The sequence below is a fragment of the Balaenoptera ricei genome, chromosome 1 (genome assembly GCF_028023285.1).
Source record: "Balaenoptera ricei isolate mBalRic1 chromosome 1, mBalRic1.hap2, whole genome shotgun sequence".
In the NCBI taxonomy this organism is placed as follows: domain Eukaryota; kingdom Metazoa; phylum Chordata; class Mammalia; order Artiodactyla; family Balaenopteridae; genus Balaenoptera; species Balaenoptera ricei.
In genome coordinates, this window is record NC_082639.1 from 186,519,115 (window position 1) to 186,541,005 (window position 21,891).

Below are 21,891 nucleotides of genomic sequence, written 5' to 3' on the forward strand. Positions count from 1 at the left end.
ATCATAAAACTCTTAGAAGAAAACATAGACAGTGAACTCTTTGACATTTGTCTTAATATTTTTTGGTATCTGTTCCTCAGGCAAGGGCAACAAAAGCAAAAATAAGCAAATGGGACTAATGAAACTAAAAAGCTTTTGCACAGTGAAGGAAACTATCAACAAAATGAAAAGGCATTCTACTGAATAGGAGAAGATATTGCAAACAATACATCTAGTAAGGGGTTAATATCCAAAATATACAAAGAACTCATACAACTCAATATCAAAAAAGAAACAACGTGATTAAAAAATTTGCAGAGGATCTGAATAGACATTCTTCCAAAGAAGACATACAGATGGCCACAAGCACGTGAAAAGATGCTCAACATCACTAATCATCAGTGAAATGCAAATCAAAACCACAATGAGATATCACATCATACCTGTCAGAATGGTGATTATCTGAAAGTCAACAAGTAACAATTGTTGGCCTGGATGTGGAGAAAAGGGAAACCTCATGCACTGTTGGTGGGAATTTAAATCCATGTAGCTTCTATAGAACACAGTTGAAGGTTCCCCAGAATATTAAAAATAGAACTACCATATGATCCAGCAATTCTACTTTTGGGTATTTTTCCAAAGGAAACAAAAACACTAATTAGAAAAGACATATGCCCCTGACCAATGTTCATTGCAGCATTATCTACAATAGCCAATAAATGGAAGCAAACTAGACTGTGTCTATGGATAGATGAATGGATAAAGAATAAGGATAGATGAATGGATAAGAATATTACTCAGCAATAAAAAAGAGTGAAAACTTTCTATTTATTACAACATGGATGGACCAAAATGTTAATATGCTAAGTGAAATATCAGACAGAGAAAGACAAATACCATATTTCGCTTATGTGTGAAATCTAAAAATAAGGCAAATGAACAAACATAACAAAACAGAAACAGACTCATATATGCAGAGAATAAACAGTAGTTGCCAGAAGGGAGCAGGATAGAAGAATAAAAAGAAAAAAAAAAATGTGAGGTAGTGAATGCTAATTAGTTTGATTTTGGTGATCATTTCAGAATTTATATTTACATAAAACCATCACATTTTACACATTAAATATTTACAATATTTGTCAGTCATACCTCAATAAATCTGCAAAAAGGAAAAAAATAAAGTAATTATCTCATGGCTTTTAGTTCATCCACAATATTGTGCAACCACCACCCTATATGTACTTAGAAAGTATTTCTCACAATATTTTGATTTATTTGAAACATACAGTAGTCTATTTTCAATACTATAATTTTAGAATTTAAATAACAAGGAGAAAATTATGTTAAAATCATCACTGATTAAGATATGTTTCATAAATTTTTATTCTATTGATTATCATCATTTCTCATTAATATGTAGTAGCAAAAACTTTTTTAATTTGAAAGTAAAGTAATTATATGCAATCATTCAATTTAAGGAAGTATGTTTTCTCATGAAAAATACTTAAACATAAAATAAAAATGAATTTAGAACTGAATCACTTGCATGTTATATCAGCAGTACAGAAACATTAGCATTTACTTCAAATTTAAGATCAAATTCAATCATCAATATATTTACTCTAAAATATGGCATAGGAAGTTTTATTTCCAATGCATTTTGATCTCTATGACTTTTTGTTGCCTGTGCAATGTGTGATTACATTCTTGGTACATTTTCTCTTTCAGTATCTGAGGAATTTGCCTATGGGAAATCAAGTGTAGGGGGAAGGTGTCCAGGGATATTTGCTTTTGTAGGATAAAGCAGGTAGACAATGACTTGAGTACATTGATTATAAAGTTGTAAGAAAGGAGTTAAGAAATAAAAGCAAAGTGGAGGTTAAAGGCTTTTGTTGGTGGTAGGTGTCTTTGCTCTGGAAGTTGATGTTTTCTGGCATTGGGTACAGGATGATATGGTTGGTTCATTATGATTATGTGTTTTGTTTCCGTTGTTGTTGTTGTTGGAAGTGATGAAAAGATTATGGACAAAAGGAGAAAAGATAATAACAAACTAGGAGAAAAAATAGGGTCTCTGGATAGCAAGAATGTTATAGACTTGGAAAATGAACTAAGGGCAACTGAAGGGACAGGAAAAATTGACTAAATTCTAGGTGGTTTGTAACCAAACATACATTATACAACTTCTGTATAATTTAAGAAGTGGAGTTATAATTCAAGGAATGGATAAAACTAAAACAGGACTTGAAGGTGAGTCCCTCTTTTGCTGTATACAAGTATCTTAAACTAGGGCATCCTCCAGATGAGAAAAATATATATATTAAAAGAGTATCAGGGGGCTTCCCTGGTGGTGCAGTGGTTGAGAATGTGCCTGTCAATGCAGGGGATGCGGGTTCGAGCCCTGGTCTGGGAAGATCCCACATGCCGCAGAGCAACTAGGCCCATGAGCCACAATTACTGAGCCTGCGCGTCTGGAGCCTGTGCTCCGCAACAAGAGAGGCCACGACAGTGAGAGGCCCGCGCACCGCGATGAAGAGTGGCCCCCGCTTGCCGCAACTAGAGAAAGCCCTCGCACAGAAACTAAGACCCAACACAGCCATAAATAAATAAATAAATAAAAATTAAAAAAAAAAAAAAAGAGTATCAGGACTCCAAGCCAGCACACTGCATAGCATACACTTTTAGATTATAGTGTATTAAATACGGAAATACATTCTAAAATTAAGGGCAGCTATAGAAAAACTCACTATAAATAGCTGAAAAACTGTTCTAGTAACTTGCAATGTTAACTGCTGAATAAAGGACATTTTAAAATTTAATCTACGTTTGCACACTTAGCACACCTCCTAGGAATAATAATGGCAATTGTTATATTATTTAAACAAAACTGAAGATAACTTTAATTTATTATAATCAAACCAAGTGTTGCTGCTGTTCAAGCTTTATTATGTAACTGGTTATTCATTATGCATTTTCTTATTCTGTAGAATAAAAGAAAGCACTCTTTGGGTGAATGAATTTTGCTTAGAGACGCCAATTTCATTCTGCAGCAAAATTAAACTCTGCCAACACAGCAAAATCTGTGTTTTCTATTGCTGGGCTAAATGACCCACAATTCTAACTTTGATTTCACCAAAGTTCTTGTGACTTAAAAATGTTTTAAATGTTATTTAATTAATTTGAGTTTTTTTTTTAAATAGTAGAGGTACATTTGATTTGCTGACATGAATAAAACCATGTCCTAAATAATATTTTTAGAAAATTGCTTTTATCATTTGACAACATGACCATGGTAAATTTCTAAGAGTATACTTAAAAATCTTCCTTGCTCATATTTAATGATATTATAGTATTTTACTTATTTACATTGCTTCACTTAATTTTAATAAATTATTCCTTATGTGATATCTTATCTATATAAGTACACACACATACGTATACATATGCCCCACTCACACACTAACATGCTCAGTGATGGATCAGAAACGAGAATAACTACCTCAAATTTTGGATAGAAATAGTCTGTAAAACTGTCTGGGTCTGAATTCCTTTATGGTGGTCATCCTTGTAAATCTTTCCAGTTTATTTTCATTTAAACAGCCTGTTCAAGTTTTCTAAATCTTTATGAGTCACACTTTGCAATTTATATTTTGATAGAAAAAAATGCCCTCCATTGAATATACTTGTTGGGATACATTTTGGATTTTGTCTTTAAATTCCATTTATCTACTTTAGTGTTTACAGCCCTGTTGTTTTTCTTTGAACATTTTGTTTCATTGCAAAAGCTTTTAATTTAAATTGTTCGAAGATAATTCATTATGTAGGTTATCAAAATACTTCGGTATACATGTTCAAAAATAAAGTTAAACTAAAAAAAATTTAAAAATTTCCTGCCACATGGAGCCTATGCTCTGACACAAAAGATGGAAAATAAAAATCAGGTAAAACAGTAAATATATATTTTGTGGTTCACGTATATATATATTTAATTTTTTACCAGAAAGTTTTAGGGAAAAAAATCCAGAGCAATTACTAAGAAGAAAGACTGGATAGCCATTTCTAAAACCATGGTGAGTACGTATTATGTTGTTTATAAATTATGCCTAAACTAATTTGTATAAAAGTGTTCTAACCCCAAAGAGTGGGGTTCTATTATTCTCATTCTCATTCTCATTTTGTTACTATCCTTTGTTGGTTCTAAACTTCTGGGTGTTCCCAGAAGGTATCTCAGTGTACCTTTAGATATAGAAACTTAAAAAGCAAAAAATGAAGTTCTGTTATGATGTCATCTGATTGGGCTAAAGCCGGGCATTTATCCACCTACATTCCCAGTAGCATTGCTTTGACCTAATGACTATCTTTTCTCCTTTATTCCTGACCAAGTATCTCAAAATTCTATAGTCCAATGATCTTCCTTATTTGTCTCCCTCAGTGTATTCTAGCTCCATCCAAACACTTGCCTCACAATAGCTAGAATTATTTCTTTATATACCCTTTGTCCCATAAACACTCAAGTAAAATGCTACTGAAAGCCCTCTTAGAGTTTCTTAAATCTCCTGATTTAGAGACCAGAATCTTGAAAGTGACCAACCAGGACCTGAGTAATAGTTTCCTTTTCAGCATCTCAAGCTTTATCTCATGATTCTTTTCCTCTCTTTCTTCAATTTTATCAAGTGTTCCTTTCCAAATCACTTGTACTTGCTGTTGCCCCTGCCTAGAATGTGTTTGCCCTCCCCTCCCTGCATTCTCCCATTGTAACTTTTCAAACCATTGAAGTTTTCTTCCTAGCATTTACTGCATTAAATAATTATACATTGTATGTATGATTATTTGATTAATGCCTTTCTTCTACTAGACCATAAGCTCTTTGAGGGCAGAGACCATGAGTAATTCCTCTTCATCATAACATAGCAGTTTTGTCACATCACAGCAGCCACTAATACATTTTTGAGGAATGAATAAATGACCTCCTTGAAACTTCTAATTTGTTCACATCACTTTCTCTCCTCTTGTCAGCCTTTTCTTGTCTTTACTTAGCTTCTTATCTAGTAGACTTTTTGAACGTTACTATAATTAGTTCCAAATTACTCAAATCCTTCCCTCCATCATGTTTTTCTGCCCAGTCTTCAGGGAACCTACCTGCCTGCTCCATTCCTGCACATGTCCTGTAAGGCTTTCCTAGAGAAAAACCACAAGCCAGGCAGTTTAGCAAGACTATAAATTCAGCATCACCTACCTCAAGAGTTGCTGCAATCCTATTGCTTCCCTTTATGGGGGTTGCTCTCTCATGCTGTATTGGAATGACTGTCGCTACGTGGTTATTGCCTGGACTTCTACTCAACTCCTGGGGTCTAACACATAAAGAATAAAAACAGGATTCACCAGTAAACTGAGAAGATCAGAAAGATCTCAATATTTCCCATCACAGGGTTCTCTGGTAAGCTGAGTGGAAAACTGAGTCCAGTGAGACTCTTCCTTCTTACTAGCTGAATTGGAGACAGTAGGACGTGTAGCACTGGAGTTGCCTGATTTATCCTCTCCTACCCCCATCACAGGAGGGAAAGCTGAAACAAGGAGAGAAAGGAAGAACGGCTTTCTTCTCCCACTAGTGTTCCTTATCCTCACCCTTTCTCTGCCCCATACTGAGAACTTAAGTCCAGTACATCATTCTACTGTGCAATTTTCTGTATAACCTTTATTATCAAACACAGTGCTGTATGCTTGCAAGCCTTTCTGAATAAATGTTAGTCCTTAATAAATTAAATTTCCTAAAGGGTGAAATACCTTTTTTTCATGATCACTTTTTGATGTGTTCTTCATCTGTAAAAAAAATTAAAATCCTGAGTACATGGCTTTGCGGAATAAAATATAAATAAAATACTAATTTGAAAAAAAAAAGTAAATATATACTATGTGAGGGAATGACAATACATACTGAGAAAATAGCTTGAAAGAGAAAAAACAAAACAAAACAAAACTCTTGAGGATAGGTTGCAACCTTAAATAGTGTGGTCAGGGAAGACCTCAGTGAACTGTGTAGATATTAGCTGAAATTTTTCATAGTAGTATTCCTAGCACAAAAATTGGAGTCTAGGATTAGACCAAGAATGATATGCTAACTAACATTTATGTTAGTTAAATAACTGTGCTAATAGAAACAGTTCATTAATAATTTTTCTTTATAATAAGAAATAGAACCTTTATTTCTCAAATTTTGGCATCCTGCAACTTTGCTTTAATAAGATTGTGTAATAACATAGTAACACTAATTAAATATAAAACTTATAGTAATAATACACATAATGCATTATTAACCAATACAGAGAAAACTAAGAAATGTGTAATGAGTTGTTAAATGCTAATTTATCAAAATAATTACAGGTGATGACAAGTAAGTAGTGGAAAGAAGCAAGAGTAAAAATATTTCAGATCAGAAACTAAACATAAAACGCTGTGCTTAAATTAAACAAAAACTAATTCAGATATTCTATTTCCACTCCATAGTTTCTCCTGGACTTACTATAATTTTGAAGAGAATTATCACATCTATTTTTACAAAGTTCTTCTATAAACAAAGTTCTGAAACATTATTCTTAATGTTATGTTTATGCTGATGTTTGTACACTTGTTAAATATTTTGGTTGGTTACACTGAATAAGCATTTAATGATATAAAAATAATCTAGAGAAGTAGTTTATTTTCCTGAAAGCTGCACTGAATATAAACCATTCTGATGACTATGACACTTCTTTTAAAGAAAGAGAAATCCAGCATGTTAAAGTGAATGAATCTGCAACAATTTTTATCACAGAAACCAAATGTTTAGTTTTCAAAAGCCACAACAGAATGCAGGCATAGGAAAATCCATTGTGAACTAGCAACTCAATTTTGAAAGTTTTACTAATCAAGTAGATTAAATATATATTTAGAAAACTGATGTTGAAATGCATGTTAACTGCACTTATTGTGGTGACCATTTCAGTATAAACAAATATTGAACCATTATGTTGTGCATCTGAAACTACTGTAACATGTCAATTATACTGCAATTAAAAAGAAAAAAGAAAATTGATAATTTAATGATTTTCTCAAATTTCTACTAAATGTATAAAATAATGCACGCATTTCCCTAAGCATTATGTTACAAATGTCAATTTTACTAATTAAAGTACAAATCGTAGATAAAATTAAAAATTAACTTAGAAACATCTATTTTAATAAGATATATCTTTGAAACTTAATTAAATTAATGAGTTTAATATAATAATCAATATATTTAAGTATCTGTCTATTTTTTAGAGGAAAAACATCCCCATTCTCCAACATATCCAGACTTCTCCCAAGGGAATTATTGAGAAATATCCTGATTAATTTAATTTTAGGTGATTTTTTTATTCTTACAGATTTTTTAAATTGAAATTTGTAGTTTCACATAATTGTAAATTTACAGTTAATGGAAAAAAGTAATTCAGAAACTAATTCTGTGCACCTTTACACAGTTTCCCCTAATAGTAACTTCTTGCAAATCTGTAGCACAATATCACAACCAGGAAGTTTAGACTAATACAGTAAAAAGTGAGAACATTTCCATCACCACTAGGGCCCCTCACGCTGCCCTTTTATAATCACACCCACTTCCTTTCCACCCAATGCTTAATCCCACCCACCTCACTTAATCCCTGACAACCACTAATCTGTCCTCTATTTATGTAATTAGGTTGTTTCAGGAATTTATATAAATGGAATTATGGAGGATGTAGCCTTTTGGGGTTGGATTTTTTTCACTTAGCCTAATTCTCTGGAGATTCATGCAGATTGTGGTGTGTATGAACAATGTGTTCCTTTTTATTGCTGAGTAATATTCAGTGTTAGGTTATGTGCCCGAATTGCTTTCATCATTTACCTGTTGAGACTATTTGGATTGTTTCCAGTTTTGGGCTATTTCAGATGAAGCTGCTCTAAATATTTCTGTAATTTTTTTGTGAACTTAAGTCTTTGTTTCTATACAATAAAGACCCAAGATTTCAATTACTAGGTCATGTGTTAGCTGCAGGGTCAGTCTTTTCAGAAACTGCAAAAGTGGTTTCCAAAGTGTTTGTGCCATTTTACATTCCCACCAGCAATATTTTAAGTGATACTCACCAACAGTTAGTGGTATCAATTTTTTTTAGCCGTTCTGATACATGTGTTTTGGTATCTGATTGTGATTTTAATTTGCATGTCTCTAATGGCTAATGATATTGAATATCTTTTAATGTACTTATTTGTCATCTGTATATCTTCTGTGAAATGTTGCTTCATTTCTTTGTCCATGTTGTAGTTGAATTGTATAGTTTGTTAAATTTTACTTTCAATTTTGAGAGTCATTATCTCCTAAATGCTAGGCCTTTGTTGTATATGCTGTGTGCCGATATTTTCTCCCAATCTGTATCTTTTCTATTCATTCCCTTAACAGGATCTTTCACAGAGGAAAAGTTATTTTGATGAAGTATAATTTATCAGATTTTTCTTTTATGGATCATGCTTTTGGTATCAATTCTAAGAGCTCTTTGTTGAACCCTAAATTTGTTTTTTTTTTTCTAAAAAAGTTTCATAGTTTGACATTTTATACTTAACTCTGTGATCTATCAGGAGTTAATTGTTGTACAAGATAAGAGGCTTATGTTGAGGTTCATTTATTTTTTATTTTTTTACCTATAGATGTTCAATTGCTCCACCACCTCTTGAAAAGGTTGAAAAGTCTATCTTTCATCAGGAATATTTTTGAAGGTCTCTTTCCTATTCGGTTCCTTTAATCTATGTGTCTATTCCTCTCACATTATCAGAGTCTTGATTACTGTAGCTATATAGTAAGTCTTGGAAACAGGTAAAGTGATTCCTTACACTTAATTTTTATCAAAACTTTCTTAGCTAATCTAGTTCTTTAGCATGTCTATTAAAAAAATAGTTTAATTCTGTCTCTGTTTACAAAAACTCTTGGGAATTTTGATAGAAATTCCCTGTGATGATTAATTTTAGGCCAACTTGATATATATCTGTGTTATGTCTATGTATTGTGTATATCATATACATATACATACCTTATAATAGTCTAAAAATGAATAAAAAATCATTTCAATTACAATTTAAAGAAAACTATGATTTTAAAATGTTTTATCTAAGATCACATAACTAGATATTGGCAGAACTGGGGCTGAACTCTAGATCTCTTTTATGTCAAAGTGCTTAATTTCTATATTTGCCTGTCTAAAATATATCCCATACTGTTTCCCTGAGGTGGACATGATCTCCTATGTGATTGGCTGAATAATGTCCACCCGCCAAAGATCTCTGTAACCCATTAAATGTATTACCTTATATGGTAAAGGGGACTTTATATGTGTGATTAAATTAAAGATCTTGAGAAGGGGACTACCAATGTAGTTTTATCTGAATTGTTCCAATGTAATCACAAGGGTCACAAGGGGGGGCGGAGGATTAGCATCAGGGACTATGTAAGCAGTGAGGCAGAAGTCAGAGAGGAGAGCAGATACAACACTGAAGGCTTTGCATGTTGAGGAAGAAGCCAGTAGCCAAAGAATGTAGGTGGCTGCTTGAAGCAGAAGAAGACCACTGTTCTCCCCTGGAGCCTCCAGAATGAAAGCAGACCTGCAGACACTGAGTTTAGTCCAGTTAGTCGGATTTTGCACTTCTGACTTCCAGAACTTTAAGATGATAATTTTTGTTGTTTTAAACCAGTTATGTTGGTGGCAATTTATTACAGCAGCAATGAGAAACTAATATATCATGGTAGCCCTCTTTTCTATTACATGAAGTTCAGCTTTCTTGGACTAGCATCCAAATGCCACCACACTCTAGTATCATATGTATATGATCTTTTATCTTCTATAAAATGTTTTCAGTGATGCCTTCTATTCTAAGCCAGATTAAATATTCACTATTTCTTGAACCTTTTCTCAGTGGAGTCTTTGCTTACATTCATCCTTAACCTTACCGACAGCCTCATCTCTGTTTCATAATCATTCATCCAAGTCCCAGTTTAAATAATTTTTTTTCCTTCCTTAGGTTTATTTTATTTAAAAAAATTTTTTTAGTTTATATTGGAGTATAGCTGATTAACGATGTTGTGTTAGTTTCAGGTATATATATACACTACTATATTTAAAACAGATAACCAACAAGGACCTACAGTATAGCACAGGGAACTCTGCTCAATATTCTGTAACAACCTAAATGGGAAAATAATTTGAAAAAGAATAGGTACATGTATATGTATAACTGAATCACTCTGCTGTATACCTGAAACTATACTGGTTTAATTTATAATTCACACTGATGTTTTTTTTAAACACCCTGATGTTTTTATTTAATTTTTATTGATGTTATCTGTTTTCCTCCTGTTCCAGTAATGAGTCTCATCACCCAGTTGCTTAGGCATCTGCTATAAATGGTTTTCTAGTAAAGTCTTCTGTGAACTTCTTGCATCCCACTCTCAACTCAATATAAGATGAATTGCAAATGTTTGAGAGAAGTCTTGTTCCTAGTTTAGCTTTTAAGAACTTCAGCAATGCCTCCAAATACAGCATGACTATTGTAAAGAGCAGAAATCACTAAAATTATTTTGAGTAAAGGGGGATACTTATGTAAATAAATATTTGTTTAAATAAAATCCAAGTGAAAAAAAAAGGAAAAAAAAAAAATAGAGTAAGGACAAAAAGGAACTAAACCGAGCACTGGAATATCAGGAAACAAGAACATTTTCTTGAAACTCTGAATTGTTTGCTTTGCTCTAACATTACTGGGTACACTACTCTCAACCTAACTTTAAAAGACCTTTTAGTTCAAGTGTATCTAATTGCAGGTTCTGCCTTTTAGTTCAAATTATCATAAGATTAAGAATTGGATTGGTTGATAACTTGAGTGTTTACAATAACCTACCACCCTTGGTGCAATAGTTTTTCATATGGCTGGGGATGGGGCTAATACATAACATAGTACAAAGTTGTACATGAACCTGAGTAGCAAAGATTAACAGAAAAGGAAGGTGTGAATACAGGGAATCTGGCAAATGTCTACTGCAAAGCACAAAATTAAATGAAATAAAAATAGTACCTGACCTCAAAAGACACTGTCATCCCTACTTTAAGGCGGTGTAAGTCTGTGCATTGGATTTCAATTTAAGATGTTAAATAGGTGAAAATGTCTGTTCACATTATCTTGCCTTTTTACCCACCATGAAAAATTGTGCATATAAGGTTAGTGTATTTAAGCCAGAATTTAGCAGTATAATCTAGGGAGTTATATGAGTTTATGACAGAAGTAATTGTACTTTTATTCCTTTTTAGGTGTATTGGTTTAATGGTTTTATTAGTCTCTATTTGCCTAGTTATTTTATATTACTGTGATATCAATAAGCAAATAGATTAATAGAAATTAATCTCATTCACAGGCATCCTTATAACTAAAATGTAACCAAAATCTATGAAAGGGTTTATGTGCATTTATTTAATTCAACAGCCTCCATTTATTAGCTCTACATTATATCATTTGGAACCTTTTTTATGTTTATAAAAGACATGTGTAATACAAGTAACAGCTTTTAAAAATACACAGGCACATTTTTCTCATAAATCAAGGGAAGGAGGAGTCAATTTGAGTTACAGAAATTTATTAAAAATAAAATATTTAAGATTTTTCTGAAATACTACTCTTAAGAACTTTTATTTCAAGTTGCAATGTATATCTTACTATCATTCATTTATTCTAATTTCAACAAATAAAATAAAACATCATTAAATTTGCACTGAATAAGTATCAAAATGAATTATAACTCCTATTTAAATATCAAAGTTCTGGCATTTGAATAAACCTAAGAATGGGAATCCTGCTTTTTGTCTCTAACTATCTTGCTAACTCACAATTGGGTTCCCATGCTCTTCTTTCTTTGTGCTTAAATATTAGTATTTGCCACAATATCATTTGTCTGTGGATTGTTCCTTGTTGAATTCACCTAAACCACAATGACAACTATTACATTTATAAATCTAAAATCTATATCTTCAGTCTAAGTTTCTCTGTTGAGATCTCGAACCGTATCTTACTTCTTATAGTTCATATACATTCAAGACACTGCATAGTTAACTCTGAAACTAAGGTATTAAAATTGAACATATAGGGCAATCCCCTGGCAGTCGAGTGGTTAGGACTCCATGCTTCCAGGGGTGGGGGTTTGATCCCTGGTCGGGGAAATAAGATCCCTGCAAGCTGCGTGGCACGGCCAAAAAAAAAAAAAAAAAAAAAATCAAAGAACATGTAATATTTTCTCTTCTGCTTACATCAGCACTGTAGGTAATCTGTTAGACACTCCCCTTAACTCTCTCTGATGTGGATTATTTGATGCACCACCACATCTAGCACCAAGACTGAGAGTTTATTTCCTCCTGACCTGCAAGTATCGCTAGCATCAGTTCTCCTTGGAAAATGCCTCCTCTGAAAAGAGCCATTTGATCAAATGTCACTTCTTCTTCCTGGGAAGCCCACACCTACCACTGTTGGATCTGGGAGTGTGAATATCAGCCTCTTTACGGAAAGCAGGGTCATTCTAAATGGCTTTCTCAGCTCCGGAGCTCCCTGTGGTGTCAGCATAAGCCTTGTTTTGGAACGGTAACTTACTCCAGCTTCTCTCTCTGTCCAAACCTGTTCCCAACTCATCCTGCAGCAGGATGCGAAAGCAGATGCTAAGATGGGATGTTGGAGTTGGATCATCTACTAACTCGCTGGCCATAAAGACTCCATCATCACTGACAGAGAGAACATATTGTAGATAGGACCTGGTACAAGGAAGACTTGCAATTGTAATGTTGTTAGCTGTGGTAAGGTGAGATGGAATTCCAGTGGAGGGCAGTGTGCTCCTGGTACAATGTATTAGATTTTTGAAAAATATGGGGGAGACTGAGTAACTATAACCCTTATCCTAGTGGGATTACTTGGTTATTGCTGAGTGTAAATAATGCATTTGAAAAAAGAGAAAGTGAAACTGAGCATGATTAATCAGCAACTAATAGCTAAATGTGGAAGCCAGAAGGCCCCGTAGTAGCATTTAAAGAGGATCTGGGGGCTTCCCTGGTGGCGCAGTGGTTGAGGGCCTGCCTGCCAATGCAGGGAACACGGGTTCGGGCCCTGGTCTGGGAGGATCCCACGTGCCGCGGAGCAACTGAGCCCGTGAGCCACAATTACTGAGCCTGCGCTTCTGGAGCCTGTGCTCCGCGTAACAAGAGAGGCCGCGACAGTGAGAGGCCCGCGCACCGCGATGAAGAGTGGCCCCCGCTTGCCACAACTGGAGAAAGCCCTCGCACAGAAACAAAGACCCAACACAGCCATAAATAAATAAATAAATAAATTAAAAAAAAAAAAAAAAAAGAGGATCTGGTCTACTTTAGCTGGAGGGAAGAGAAATCTGAGTAAAAGGGCCCCTAATAAGAGCAGCCAATTCCCAAGAAGCTGAACTCTCATTTGAGGTCGGTCTGCTATGGCTGGGTCAGGGCATTGGTTGGGAAAGATTAGGACCCTCAACCATGGAATGAGGACTTCTGGGTTTATGCCCCTGAAAACTTTGAATTCTTAGATTGCTTGGAACCCTCTGGGCCTGGAGAGGTGGACCACAATTTGCTACTAAGGGCCACATTGCTTGAAGACAATGTAAAGGCTTCCCTTTCATAGAACAAAGTAAGCTTTCACCCAGTGTCTGCTCATACCTTCCCTCTTAGTCACTAACCCAGTGACCAGGGTTAAGTCACAACGTAACCGGACTGTGGACATGCTCAGCCCTATTAAAGAATAAATAAACTATATTTCAAAATACCTTCAGAATCTAGCCAACATGCACCAGCAGGAGCAAAGGAGTTTTCTGGAACTGCATCGAGTGGGCAGAACATAAATTTGGATAAGGGATATTCATATGCAATGCGTGTGGACTTCTAGTTAAATATCTGGATTAGGGTTATAAATTTGGAGTCATTCAATTATCAACAGAATTTAAAGCAATAAGGCTGAATGAGATCCGATAGCCAGTGCTTATAGCTACTAGTTTGATGTATTATTGAGAAACAGTATGATCCTGCAAAACAATATTAAGATTTTATTATCAACCATAAAATTGCAGAGTTTAATACTTAAATATGGGGAAATTATTATAAAGGAAGAAGTAAATGCCTCTCTTAGAGATAAAAATTGATCATTCTCTTCACTGTTATTTCATTGAAAACTAGAAATGAAATGCATGAACTTTCAAAGTCATTTTGTGAGCAGTGTTTGTAGCAAACATATATATCCATCCTTCTTGTGTGTGTGTGTGTGTGAATTTTCCACCACTTACATATGTAGTTCTTAGGATATATTGTACTTTCTTCTTCCTACATTGAAAACGGAGCATTAGAGAAAAAAAGCAGAACCACTGCTTCCACATAATTTCATATTTAGTAAAACTTTCAAAGTAGATTAATTTATGTTCAAGTGGAAAAAAAAAAGTTAATGCAATCCTCATAATTTCATTGATTGATTTATTTCTGAGTAGTTATTTTCTTCTTTATCCTCCTTTTCTTTGGGTGTGATGCAGACTGGTACTGTGGCTAAGGAGGAGGATTTTAGCGTCAGAGTGCTTGATTTCAAATCAAGACTTATCCACTTGCAAGTGTGAAACTTTAGAAAATAAGTCAGCCTCTCTGTGTCTCAGCTTCCTTGTCTGTAAAATGAAAATAACCATAGAATCTAACTTAGGGATTTATAATGATTAAATGAATAAAATCTGTAAGCTGAATAGCATAGGGCCTGGCACATATTAAGGATTTAATAAATATTAACAATTATTAGCAATTACAGAGGAGATTCTTTCATTACTCTGTTAAAGACACTTCATGTGTTTGGCCTAGAGTCATCAATACCAACTAACGCTGGTACCTAAAAATTATAGAAGCTAAGTTTTTTTTTCTAGTGAACTTCATTTATCAGAGCTAATTATAACAAAATACCTAACCATATGCATCTAATTAAGAAGCCACAAGTAGAAACTTGAAAAAGAAGCCTAAGAATTAACTTTAGTTGTTAGAGTACTTTAAACTTTGTCATATATGTAGCACGTATATAGCAAAATAGATCAAGTGAAATCATTAATAAGCAGAGATTTTATATCATCTTTGCTACATTGCGGTTCTGCAGGTCAATATGACAGTTATCTATACTATATAAAGTTGATGGCATTTTACATTATTTAATATTAAGACTTTTGTATGATAGTATTTAGAATAATATCTTTAATAGTATATTTTCAATTGCCTCATTTAAGTAATATTTATTATTTCTAAGGCATCATGCTAGGAGGATGTGAAGAAATATGTACTGAACTTTGTAGTTTAACAGTACAAAACATTGCTAGCTTCACTGTTGGTGTGATCACTTGTGGACCATGAGAAAAAAAGGAGTTACCCAGATATCAGTTCTTCATTTTGCTTGAATTACTATGGTTTACTAAGAACCTAGTTCAAAATATATAATAAATTGCTTGTATGACTATCACTGTGGGAGAATTTTTCATTCAGAATCAGTATGCCTAATTTTCTCTGAAAATCCAAATTAGAAAGCAAAAATTTTAATTTTTGTTCTTCATTTCAGAGGGTATATGGCTTGATTTGAAAATGGAGGAAAAATTTAATTTCAAAAATTAAAAATTATGTCTTTCTTTTAAGTAGAATTTGGGTCAAAGAATGCTTGATGATAAATGCCTACTATTATTACTGTCATTAAGATTATGTAGATCAATGATTTTATAAGAAGCTAGAAATATTAGTCAAACAGTATTTTTGGTGTGTTATAAGAAAATCCAGGGAAAATTTTATTCTAAAGTAATAAAAAATAAATATTCAATCTATTAATTATTTACTTTGGCCAAATGTAACTATGAGTACTTTCTCAGTAAGAGCAAACTTATATAGCAAAATCTATATAACTATATAACTATATAACATGGTAAATATCCATAGAAAAGAATGAAAAGTAACAAACACAAGCATAGATTTAAAATAAAATATGTAAAATCCTGAAAGAATGCAGTAATTGAAACAAAATCAATTTCCAAGCTATAAATTTGAATAGTGAAATAAAATTATGCTAATTTAATGTATTTACCTTATTGTTTTTCAGTTCATTATGCTGCATGCATAAATATGAGATGGTTATTTTCCCTTTGATAATACTCCTTAAGTAATTTGCTTTAAATTGGTTTGCTTCCTTTAAGTCCTGCCAAAGCCTTTTGGAAAGATCTTGTTTTCAAATGAGCTTTCACTGCTTGTTATATTTTACTTTTATTTACTTTTGTTTACGTCATGTAAAAGGCATTACCAATTATTTTACTTACTTGTATTATGAGACTATAGTACATAAGTGTCTCACACTGCTTCCCATTTTTCTTCCTTAACTCTATGTTCTATAAGAACCTATCAAAAGTCTACAATACTGCCTCTGACTGTAAATACCTCTGAATTTTCCAGTGGCTCAGGTCACTGATACTCAAATTCTTTGACCCTAATTAACTTTATCTTTATCCTGCTTATTACACAGCCATTATGCCTTTCTTTTTCTTCACACTATTTTTTGGTCTTTCACTATTAAATGATCATTTCTGTTTCCTTCTCATTTTCCTGAATTTTTCACTGTTATGTCAAGAAAAGAAAAATTAAGTAGAGAATATAAAGTGATGCATAAGCTAAAGACTAATGGCATAAAGTATGTTTATTTTATCAAGATTTTTCTTCTCTCTAGTTTTATTCTCAAATTTCTAATATCTAATACAATTACAAGCTTGTTATTTTATGTTCTATCATTCCATTGATGTTCAGGGTAACACACGGTGCACATATGAAAAGCCTTGCAATTGTAACAGTAAAAGTTAATCAACACAAATTATTAACAAGTATTAATAAGGAACAAAGCAAATTCTACTGAAGAGATATCAAGTCAAGTCAATTATGATAAGAAATTTGAGGCCTAAACAGAGATAGAGATATGGGGGATTTTTTTTTTTTTTTTTTTTAGTGAGACTAAAAGGGCAACACTTTCTTTCTTCCTTTCTTTATCTCTTTCATCCTTTCTCTTTTTTTCTTCCTTCTACCTGTCTTCACCTTTTCTTTTCTCATTCTTACTTACACATTTCCTTCTCACTTGCCTTATTCTTTCTTACAATAAACATGTAGAATATTATGGTATAATATTGATTATGGATGTAAATGCTTGCAGAGACCAGGAAGTTAGCTTGAATGAATGAAGAAGGCAAGATATTAGGAAAAAAAAAAAAAAAAAAGAAAAAAAACAAAACAACAAACAACATCTTTCATCCAAGGAAAGATAACAACCCAATTGATCCTTTGGTGCTTCATGTCAGACATTTAGAAGAGAGTATGCTCCATTCTACATATAAGAAGCTATAGTAATGAGCTATTGTCACTCCAGCTTGTCAGATCTGACAACTTAAAAAAAAAAAACCAAAAAGAAAACAAAGCAGAAATACAGTTTTATACTGGTAGAATTTATCATTCATAAAATTTCCCACTTGTAAAGCCTGGAAAAGATTGTAATGTATTTACAGACCTACTCTACAGCTCTAAAGTTTATAGGCTAAATGCAGGAATGGCTAGCAGATTGCAGGTAGGGCTGAGGTATAATGGAAAGGAAACCAGATTCACAAACAGAACTGTGCCTGAATTGTGGCTTCACCACCACCTAGATGTTTTCATTGGGATAAATTATTTAATTTCTATAATTTTCAGTTTTTATAACCAAACAAATTTCAGAGACCTCGTAAAGATCAAAGTAAGTAACTTAGGAAAATGAACAATAAACAGTGCTTTACATTTATATGTAATCAAAATTGTGGGCATTTTTATTTGAGACATAAGTGTATATAGAAAACTAAAACACCATATACTCATTTAAAATCTCACAATTTAATAATGAAATTAGATTTGTAAACAAGTAAAGTGATATTTTATATGATAAATTCCAAATGAAATAACGAATGAATCACAGAACTATGAATAAAGTGACACTGGAATCTAGAGGAAGAAGCAAAAAATATCTGCAAAAAGGGACAGTAAACTATTATAAATCAATTTAAAACTTCAATTCAAAAAGATGTTTTTTGGCCCTCACTCCTACACTAAAATTACAGAAATCACTCATCTTTAAAAATAATGGGGATACCATTGATTGGTCAACAGGTATTTAGCGATTTACTTTACAACTTGCAGAAGAAAATGTCCTCACAGCTGAATTATTTTATTTATCATTCAGTTATCTAACATACCTGGAATTATATAAAACACAGTATAAATATGATAAATCCTTTAATCTTTCTCATAAGAATGTCATACTGATAAACTATCTTATAAATATTCAAATTTATTAACATTAAATATGTATGTTAGGTATTTTTAAATTATTGTATATAATTATGTGTTTTAAACTATGTGTGTTACATTTGCTAAATCATATCATAGATATACTACATCTCTAAAGTTATAGATGAAATTTGGAAAAGCAAAAATAATCCAAATAATATTCTTCCTCATCATATTAAATGAAACATGGATTTTAATGGACAATTGAGAGAATCTGCGAGCGTATAAATGTACCCAAGAGTGGCTAACTTTTACATAGACTGAATTTTGTTCTGTAGTAATTACGTCTGGGTGACTTTATTGTAAAACATCTACATGTGGATTCAGCTTCTCAGAGGCACAGTGATAGACAGATGTTAGCGTAGGGGATGCAAAGATTTACCTCTACCCATCTTAGGTTGTCAGTGGGGACTCTAACAGAAAGACAGATTAACAAGAGAAAACACATGGCTTGTTAATATGTACAGTGTACATCATGGAGAGAAACGTGAAACAGAGTGTAATTCAAAGCAGTGGCTTAGGATTTTGGCTTATACAGGGTCTTCAACGAAAAATACTACAGTTGTAGAGAAATGACAGGACGAGGAAAGCAGTTTTCAGTGTCCAACGTGGCAAACTGTGAGAAGGTAAATATACAGGCGGGAATTGATGGAAGAAAGTTTTTTTGAAGTTCTTCTGGTGCCATCTCTGGGCTGACAAGTTTGCCTCCAGTAAAAAGAGATTTCAGGGAGGGAGCTTCAACATGGTGGAGGAGTAAGACGCGGAGATCACCTTCCTCCCCACAAATACATCAGAAATACATCTACATGTGGAACAACTCCTACAGAACACCTACTGAACGCTGGCAGAAGACGTCAGACCTCCCAAAAGGTAAGAAACTCCCCACGTACCTGGGTAGGGTAAAAGAAAAAAGAAAAAACAGAGACAAAGAATAGGGATGGGACCTGCACCAGTGGGAGGGAGCTGTGAAGGAGGAAAGGTTTCCACACACTAGGAAGCCCCTTCGCGGGCGGAGACTGCGGGTGGCAGAGAGGGGACGCTTCAGAGCCACGGAGGAGAGCGCAGCCACAGGGGTGCGGAGGGCAAAGCGGAGAGATTCCTGCACAGAGGATCGGCGCCGAGCAGCACTCACCAGCCCGAGATGCTTGTCTGCTCAGCCGCCGGGGCGGGCGGGGGCTGGGAGCTGAGGCTCGGGCTTCGGTCAGATCGGTCAGATCGCAGGGAGAGGACTGGGGTTGGCGGCGTGAACACAGCCTGAAGGGGTTAGTGCACCACAGCTAGCCAGGAGGGAGTCTGGGAAAAGGTCTGGAGCTGCCGAAGAGGCAAGAGACTTTTTCTTGGCTCTTTGTTTCCTGGTGCACGAGGAGACGGGATTAAGAGCGCCGCTTAAAGGAGCTCCAGAGACAGGCGCGAGCTGTGGCTATCAGCGCGGACCACACAGATGGGCATGAGACGCTAAGGCTGCTGCTGCCGCCACCAAGAAGCCTGTGTGCGAGCACAGGTCACTCTCCACACCGCCCCTCCCGGGAGCATGTGCAGCCCGCCACTGCCAGGCTCCCGTGATCCAGGGACAACTTCCCCGGGAGAACACACAGCGCACCTCAGGCTGGTGCAATGTCACGCTGGCCTCTGCCGCCGCAGGCTCGCCCCGCATCCGTACCCCTCCCTCCCCCCGGCCTGAGTGAGCCAGAGCCCCCGAAGCAGCTGCTCCTTTAACCCCGTCCTGTCTGAGAAAAGAACAGACGCCCTCAGGCGACCTACGCGCAGAGGCGGGGCCAAATCCAAAGCTGAAACCTGGGAGCTGTGTGAACAAAGAAGAGAAAGGGGAATCTCTCCCAGCAGCCTCAGGAACAGCGGATTAAAGCTCCACAAACAACTTGATGTACCTGCATCTGTGGAATACCTGAATAGACAATGAATCATCCCAAATTGAGGAGGTGGACTTTGGGAGCAACGATATATATATTTTTTTCTCTTTTTGTGAGTGTGTATGTGTATGCTTCTGTGTGTGAATTTGTCAGTATAGCTTTGCTTTTACCATTTGTCCTAGGGTTCTGTCTGTCTGTTTTTGTTTTTTTCTAATTACTTAAAAAAAAATGTTTTTTTCTTAATTATTTTTTAATTTTTGTTTTAATAATATTATTTTATTTTATTCTACTTTATTTTATTTTATTTTATATTCTTTCTCCCTTTCCTTTTTTTTCTCCCTCTTGTTCTGAGCCATGTGGAGGACAGGCTCTTGGTGTTCTAGCCAGGCATCAGGGCTGTGTCACTGAGGTGGGAGAGCCAAGTTCAGGACACTGGTCCACAAGAGACCTCCCAATTCCACGTAATATCAAACATCAAAAATCTCCCAGAGATCTCCATCTCAATGCCAAGACCCAGCTCCACTCAACGACCAGCAAGCTACAGTGCAGGACACCCTATGCCAAACAACTAGCAAGACAGGAACACAACCCCATCCATTAGCAGAGAGGCTGCCTAAAATCATAATAAGGCCACAGACACCCCAAACCACACCACCAGACGTGGACCTGCCCACCAGAAAGACAAGATCCAGCCTCATCCACCAGAACACAGGCACTAGTCGCCTCCACCAGGAAGCCTACACAGCCCACTGAACCAACCTTAGCTGCTGGGGACAGACACCAAATACAAGAGAAACTACGAACCTGCAGCCTGCGAAAAGGAGACCCCAAACACAGTAAGTTAAGCAAAATGACAAGACAGAGAAACACACAGCAGATGAAGGAGCAAAGCAAAAACCCACCAGACCTAACAAATGAAGAGGAAATAGGCAGTCTACCTGAAAAAGAAATCAGAATAATGATAGTAAAGGTGATCCAAAATCTTGGAAATAGAATGGAGAAAATACAAGAAACGTTTAACAAGGACCTAGAAGAACTAAAGAGCAAGCAAACAAACAGAGATGAACAACATAATAAATGAAATTAAAAATTCTCTAGAAGGGATCAATAGCAGAATAACTGAGGCAGAAGAACGGATAAGTGACCTGGAAGATAAAATAGTGGAAATAACTACTGCAGAGCAGAATAAAGGAAAAAGAATGAAAAGAACTGAGGACAGTCTCAGAGACCTCTGGGACAACATTAAATGCACCAACATTTGAATTATAGGGGTCCCAGAAGAAGAAGAGAAAAAGAAAGAGACTGAGAAAATATTTGAAGAGATTAGAGTTGAAAACTTCCCTAATATGGGAAAGGAAATAGTTAATCAAGTCCAGGAAGCACAGAGAGTCCCATACAGGATAAATCCAAGGAGAAACATGCCAAGACACATATTAATGAAACAATCAAAAATTAAATAAAGAACAAATATTAAAAGCAGCAAGGGAAAAACAACAAGCAATACATAAGGGAATCCCCATAAGGTTAACAGCTGATCTTTCAGCAGAAACTCTTCAAGCCAGAAGGGAGTGGCAGGACATATTTAAAGTGATGAAAGAGAA